General features: G+C 37.6%; 1 pseudogene; it reads left to right on the top strand.

The window, feature by feature from the left end:
• Positions 1 to 339: 339 nt before the first annotated feature.
• On the top strand, positions 340 to 6447 carry LOC141512068 (PITH domain-containing protein 1 pseudogene; annotated as a pseudogene).
• Positions 6448 to 6972: the final 525 nt, after the last annotated feature.

Raw genomic sequence — 6972 nt, 5'->3', positions numbered from 1 at the left:
CTCACAAAAAGAACAAAAATTAACTAGTCTTCAGTGCAATCTCAACTTTAGCCACCAGATGACACTCCGAATTCAGTCTATGTCTAAATCCATAGACCTATTTCCAAGGGCTGGAAAATAGACATAATCTCTGCTTGTTCCCCAAATTACAGAATTCAATGTTCTCTACACGGATAGTTATGGGATAAATGTTACCTCTGCATCACCAAAAGGGAAAAGCAAAACTCAATTTATAACTCATTTATATTTCAGAAAGATTTATTAAAGGAGAAGAGCTTTTGAAGACTAAGGATGATAGCAGGCAAGGACTTGGATGAATAGTGAGGAAATTTGCCAGCCATGATAGTGAGGTGAGCCAACACAGAAGTTTCCAAAGCCTCCTTAGAAAATTCCAGATGAGGACACACTCTCCCAGATTTTAAATATAGAATCCCTGTTTCTCTGCCAGCCTTCTCAACACCAATGTAAATTACTAGTATCTGTGATCTCTTTTCTGCAGCAATGCAATCTAAGACTGGATTGTTTTTGCTTATATAGAGAAAAGACTATTTCAAAAAGAGACCTTGAACAGTGAAGCCCTGCTTTTCAAGTGTTCTTGAAGCTCTAAGGGAACTAATTGGCCAAGGTGGATGTGCCTGAACCTGTGGACAACCTTTTCTAGGTGCTAATTAGAGAGGACACACAGGCTTAAACTTGTGAAAGGTTTCTTCCACCCTCATGATTGGTCTTTGAGACCTTGGCACATGTTCAAGACTCTTAGTGGCTTCAGATGTAGACTTGTGTTGTCTAAAGGGAAGCCTGGGATGGGCTGGTTCTCATAAGTAACTTATAGTGAGTCAGTGAAATTGGAAGGTGGTGATCTCAGGACAGATAGCTTGTTCAGTTTGGTTACTATTAACTATCTTAAAGGCACACAGTGAAAAGAGCATTGAATCTGGCAGGAAGACCAGAGTTCAAATCCAGATTCAGAAACTTATTAGCTATGTGACCCTAGACAAGTCATTTAACCTCTGCCTGTCTTAGTTTCATCAACTTTTTTAAAAATGGAGATAATAATAGTTTCTGTTTCTCAGTGTTGCTGTTAGGATCCAGTAAGATAATATTTGTAAAGAATATTTTTGCAAATTTGTAAAGAAAATATTTGTAATATTTTCAATTTACAATACAAAATATTGTAAAGAAAAAATTTGTAAAATTAACTTACTGGATTCTCACAGCAATACTGAGAAGTAGGTACTATTATTATCTCCAGGTACATAGTAGACACTTAATAAAAACTCATTTCCTTCTGACAAAATCAGATCTTACCAGTTATGGTAAGGTCTTCATGATACATTTTGTTATTGGTAACTTCGACTTCAAACCACACAATGACATTATTGACCATTATATGACAATTATAAAAACCAAACTTCATCCCTAAATCTGGACAAAATAATATATTAAATTTTTGAACTTTAAATCTGAACAAAGAAAAGTTTAATTCACAGAAATTTCATTTATTGCAAACTATCATGAAATGAATAACAAATGTAATACCTATCTTTTAAATTATTTTGAAATGGGGATGAACTTACTTAGAATGGAATTTCAAAAAGATCTTTTTGAATTTGATGGCATGACTCCCCAACAAAAACACCAGTTATATCAAAACAAATTAATTTTTTTTAGTTTTTTTTTGCAAGGCAATGGGATTAAGTGACTTGCCCAAGACCACACAGCTAGGTAATTACTAAGTGAGGCCAGATTTGAACTCAGGTACTCCTGACTCCAGGGCCAGTGCTCTATCCACTGTACCACCTAGCTGCCCCAAAATTAATTTTTTTAAACATGAAAAATGCTATTTTTATTATAGTTTTTTTAGGTTTTTGCAAGGCAAATGGGGTTAAGTAGCTTGCTCAAGGCCACACGGCTAGGTAATTATTAAATGTCTGAGACCGGATTTGAACCCAGGTACTCCTGACTCCAAGGCCGGTACTTTATCCACTATGCCATCTAGCCACCCCTATTTTTATTATAAACAAAGATTCTTCCATTCTACACAGGACAGGTAAAAATATCTCAGGACAAGGTACATAGGCTCAGAATGCTCCACAATGGACATGGGATCTGGCTTTGGGTTCTTGATTCTTGCTGCTCAGCTGACTTGGGATGCTCTCTTCCATCTCCCTCTTTTTTTGAGCATGGGCTGACTTCAGGTCTATTTTCAGTATGAATTTACTTGTACAGCTTTTACTTTCTGATCTTCTGGCTCCCCCTCTTCCTCTTCTTCCATTTGGGGGCGGGTTGCAAGGCAATTTGCAAGGCAATTACTGACCGTGATAGCTCTGGTGTGGGCCTGGACATTGACTTATGAGAGTCAGGTCAAGTAGAAACATACACATGGAAGGCCATTATACAAAGATCTACTGGTTTTATTTTCAGAAACTCAAACTTTTTATAACAAAAACTTATCTCAGGAATGACCAGCTAAAGAAGACCCAGTTTCACAATTTTCTGGGTAAATTTACAAAATTTGTTCTTAGAAATCTGCATGCTTCTTTATCAAAAAAACCTTTTACAACCACCTCCAGAGCCACAGATTGTCCCAGGTCAGGGTTCACTGGAGAGCCAACAAATCCATATAATGAGCAACATACATCTCTCTGATGGAAAAGATCACCAAGGATATGTGTAAATCACTCCCAGGAGCTGGCCCTCAACAGATTCCCCCTTCTTAGGCATGCTGAAGCTTTAGATGGTGTGTTAGGACATCTATAGTTTGTCCCAGAGAAAAAAGAAATCTGAGACAAATGAGAATAATACACAATATCAATAATAACACAAAGATACCAGGAAGCATGCTCACTAATAGGTTCATAAAACGAAAAGGATGAAATTTATTTTTTTTTGTTTTTTTGTTTTAGATTTTTCAAGGCAATGGGGTTAAGTAGCTTACCCAAGGCCACATGGCTAGGTAATTATTAAGTGTCTGAGATTGGATTTGAACCCAGGTACTCCTGACTCCAAGGCCAGTGCTCTATTCACTGTGCCACCTAGCCGCCCCAAGGATGAAATCTATTAACAAACTTAAACAAATTATCAATGCCTGAGTCCATTTCTATTCTAGGTGCCAATGCAATATCATTAACAATTTTATGAAATTGATTCATATCCATAGTTATAGAATCATTATACCATATTCCATTCAAATAACTTTATATTATCCCATGGAATAAGTGAAGTATTATATTTTAAAGGAGTAACACAAATAGCAAAAAATCTATAATCACATTGCAATTGTCCCTTGTGTTCATTACAGAGGTTTGTGACACATTAATCAAATGATAAAGATCTTCATTAATTCTCTCCTGAGCATTTTCTGATAATTCTTGAATACATTTAGCTTCCATTTTTCGCTTATTTCCTACTTGTACAGAAATAACTGTGGAGGTGGCTGCCACAATGGCCTCCACAATATTCCAGACACAATGCAACCAATACATCTCTTTTACCTAATTTTCTTTAATACCTTTTCAAAGAACTCATCAGCAGAAGACATATACCAGCCTTCTACCTTGGTGGGTATTATAGCAAATTTTAGTTGTGTTATCATGAAAACAACATCATTGTCCATCACTTCCTTATTTACACATGCTCAAATAGTGCAATTATAACAGTTAACATTATACTTCACTTTTTCTCTGATAATATTGACATTTTTGAAAGATCCTATCATGAAAACAATATCTGGTCCTATGCATGCAGTCACAGAAAATTTCTTTTCTGCATAAGATATTTTGCCCAACATTTTATTCCATTGTATATACCTTATCACATCTATTGCTGCCATAGCCTTCCATATCTCTGAATTAGCTTACCCTATTTCTGGGTATATAATTGGTTTAATATAGCCTGGAATACCGATTGACTATCAGGAGATTTCCACACTTGTAGCAAAATAGAATGATCATAAATTTTTCTGTTTGGGGTGTGACAGGCAACCCAGGGTGGAAAATGTTCATTTTTGAAATCCCTAGTATGTAAATATAAACAAGGAGCTTCTGTAGGAAATATCTTTCTTCCTTCAATACTTTATTCAATCCTTCATTCAATACAAATGGAATTCCTGATATTTCTAGGGTCCTAAATGCTCCCATATTATAAATATTTGGATGAATTGAATGATTAGTTTTAGCTAATTTAACACATGGTTCAACAGTACATGTTTTACAAAAATGTATAGGTGTCACAGTATTTAAACCAGAAAAATTATGCCTAACTTCTTCTTAGCATCTCTTCTTTGATATCTCTAGTAGGAACTTTGTTATATCCCAAATAATTTGCAGTTTCCCCTACTAATACAATTTCAGCTATACTCTCTCCCCATTGTAGAGGAGTGACCCATGGAGGACTTTGAACATAAGTGCAATATTCAATTCCTTTTATAATCCCCAAATTGTTCATGAGTAATGTAAGCATCACAAATTGTCCCATAAGTCCATGATGTACTCTCCTCTCATCTTTTCCTTTTTGATTTCTTAAGTGTAAGTTATTCATTTTCTGTATTACTTGATTCATCTGGTCTGTATGGTCTGATGTTTCTTTCTGGTACCCAGTTTCTCCATCTGTGGACAAAACAGAAGCATATCCTTGACCCCAGATTAATAATTTATCCAGTCATTTTCATTGTTGATGCCTTAGGATCCTTTCATATGACCATGCCCTTCTCTTCATGCTGCATATCCTTAAAAAAATCTTTTTGCAGGTGTTAATTGTTTGTCATTCAATGTTAAAAAAAATTCATGGTATATAAGGTGAGATTTACTCTCCTCCTTGTTTCCCTTTTGTCCCTATATATTCCCCCTTCTTTTGCACTTCCAGAAATCTCTTAAGATCTTTATGTTTTCTTTCTACTAAACTTGACCAGTGGGGTTATAGGGAATGCCTGTAATATGTTTTATATTGTAATATAGGCAGAATTGTTTAAATGCCATAGAAGTATATCCAGGGCCATTATCTGTTTTTGTGGATTTTGGTATCCCTGCAATAGCAAAACAATGGAATAAAGGATCAATCATGCTTTGTGTAGCCTGTGAACTTTGTGCTGTTGCCAATGTATATGAACTAAATGTATCTACAGTAACATGAATGAATTTCATTTTCCCAAAAGATGCATAATGAGTCACATCCATCTGCCACAATTCACTAGGAACCTGGCCTCTAGGATTCTTAGAATAATTTGGAGGAGTCGGTAAATACGGAATGCATAGTTGACAGGATATTACTATATTCCTCGCTTTCTCTCTGGTGATTTTAAATTCTTTCCTTAATAAAGAGGCATTCCGGTGAATTTTTTTGTGACACTGCCTAACTTGCTCTTCTACTAAGCTTATAAGAAGTGGAAGGGTTAATTGATCAGTCCTATGATTGCCTTCATATTTAGGCCCAGGCAATCCAGTGTGGGAATGTATGTATTCAATAAAAAAAGGATTATATCTATCTCTTATAACTTCTTGTAACTCTTTAAGGAGTTGATATAATTCTTCATCAGTGCTGTTTTAATAAAAGCTGTCTCTATGTGTCTGACCACATGATAACTACTTACTATATGTAAAAATGTTAAGGATTTGTGTGTTCTATGAATATCATTAATTGGACATATAATTCATTCTTTTGTTTTGATTAAAAAGGAGTTTGTAAACTTTTTTTTTTTATTATTGCATTTATGCTTGGACCTAAGTAAGGTCCATCACATTGTTTAAAAGTTTCAGAGGAGCGAAGCGGGGTCCCGGCGGGGCGGGCCGGCGTCATGTCCACGGACACAGCCACGGCGGCGGCTGCCTCTGCGCCTCGAAGCATGAGGAGCCGCCAGAGCCGCGCGGCCAGACCTACGGGCTTTACCTGGGCATCCACCTGGAGCACCTGCGGTGCCTCAACGAGAGCCGCGAGGGCAGCGGCCGCGGCGTCCTCAAGCCCTGGGAGGAGCGGGCCGACCGCACGAAGTTTGTAGAAAGTGATGCTGATGAAGAGTTGCTGTTTAATATTCCGTTTACAGGTAACTTGAAACTGAAAGGAATCATTATTATGGGAGAGGATGATGATTCACATCCTTCAGAAATGAGACTGTTCAAAAACATTCCACAAATGTCTTTCGACGATACAGACTGAGAACCTGATCAGATTTCTAGTCTAAATCGAGACCTCACTGGAGAATTAGAATATGCTACAAAAATTTCTCGTTTTTCAAATATCTATCATCTCTCTATTCATATTTCAAAAAACTTTGACGCAGACACCACAAAGGTGTTTTATATCGGACTGAGAGGAAAGTGGACTGAGATGCGTCGACATGAGGTGACTATCTGCAATTATGAAGCATCCGCTAATCCAGCAGATCTCAAGGTCCAGCAGGTCACCCCACAGACACACTTCATTTCTTTTTTTTTAAGGTTTTTTTTTTGCTAGGCAATGGGGTTAAGTGGCTTGCCCAAGGCCACACAGCTAGGTAATTATTAAGTGTCTGAGACCGGATTTGAACCCAGGTACTCTTGACTCCAGGGCCGGTGCTTTATCCACCGCGTCACCTACCCGCCCCTCACACTTCATTTCTTAAAGGCAAGCTGGAGCCCCCACAGAAGCTTTCGTGTCAGCAGTGATGTCAGACAACCATTTCAGAAAGAAAAAGATGGGACTTGAGTGAGATATGGCTTTTGCAGCTTCCCCCAAAGCTTTGTTGCTGGGGGCCTGAAAACTGAGGACACCAAAACATTGGTGAGGGCCACTGGGTTAAGAACTGTTTTGGCACTCTGGGCACTTTAGATATTGAGTCTTGAGCCCTTTGGAAATCTGGAAGTCATGGATAGCCCTCGATTTCCCTGTATGGATGTGCCTGTGGACTCTTAAGTGTTTTTATTCATTTGTGGCAGGACATATGTATGACCTTTTAAAAATCAGTAATTATCACTACTGGGTTGCCTCTAGCATTCCAAG

Source organism: Macrotis lagotis, chromosome 2 (assembly GCF_037893015.1).
Source record: "Macrotis lagotis isolate mMagLag1 chromosome 2, bilby.v1.9.chrom.fasta, whole genome shotgun sequence".
NCBI classification, from domain to species: domain Eukaryota; kingdom Metazoa; phylum Chordata; class Mammalia; order Peramelemorphia; family Peramelidae; genus Macrotis; species Macrotis lagotis.
Note: the sequence above shows the minus strand (reverse complement) of the source record. Positions and strands in the feature narration are given on the sequence as shown.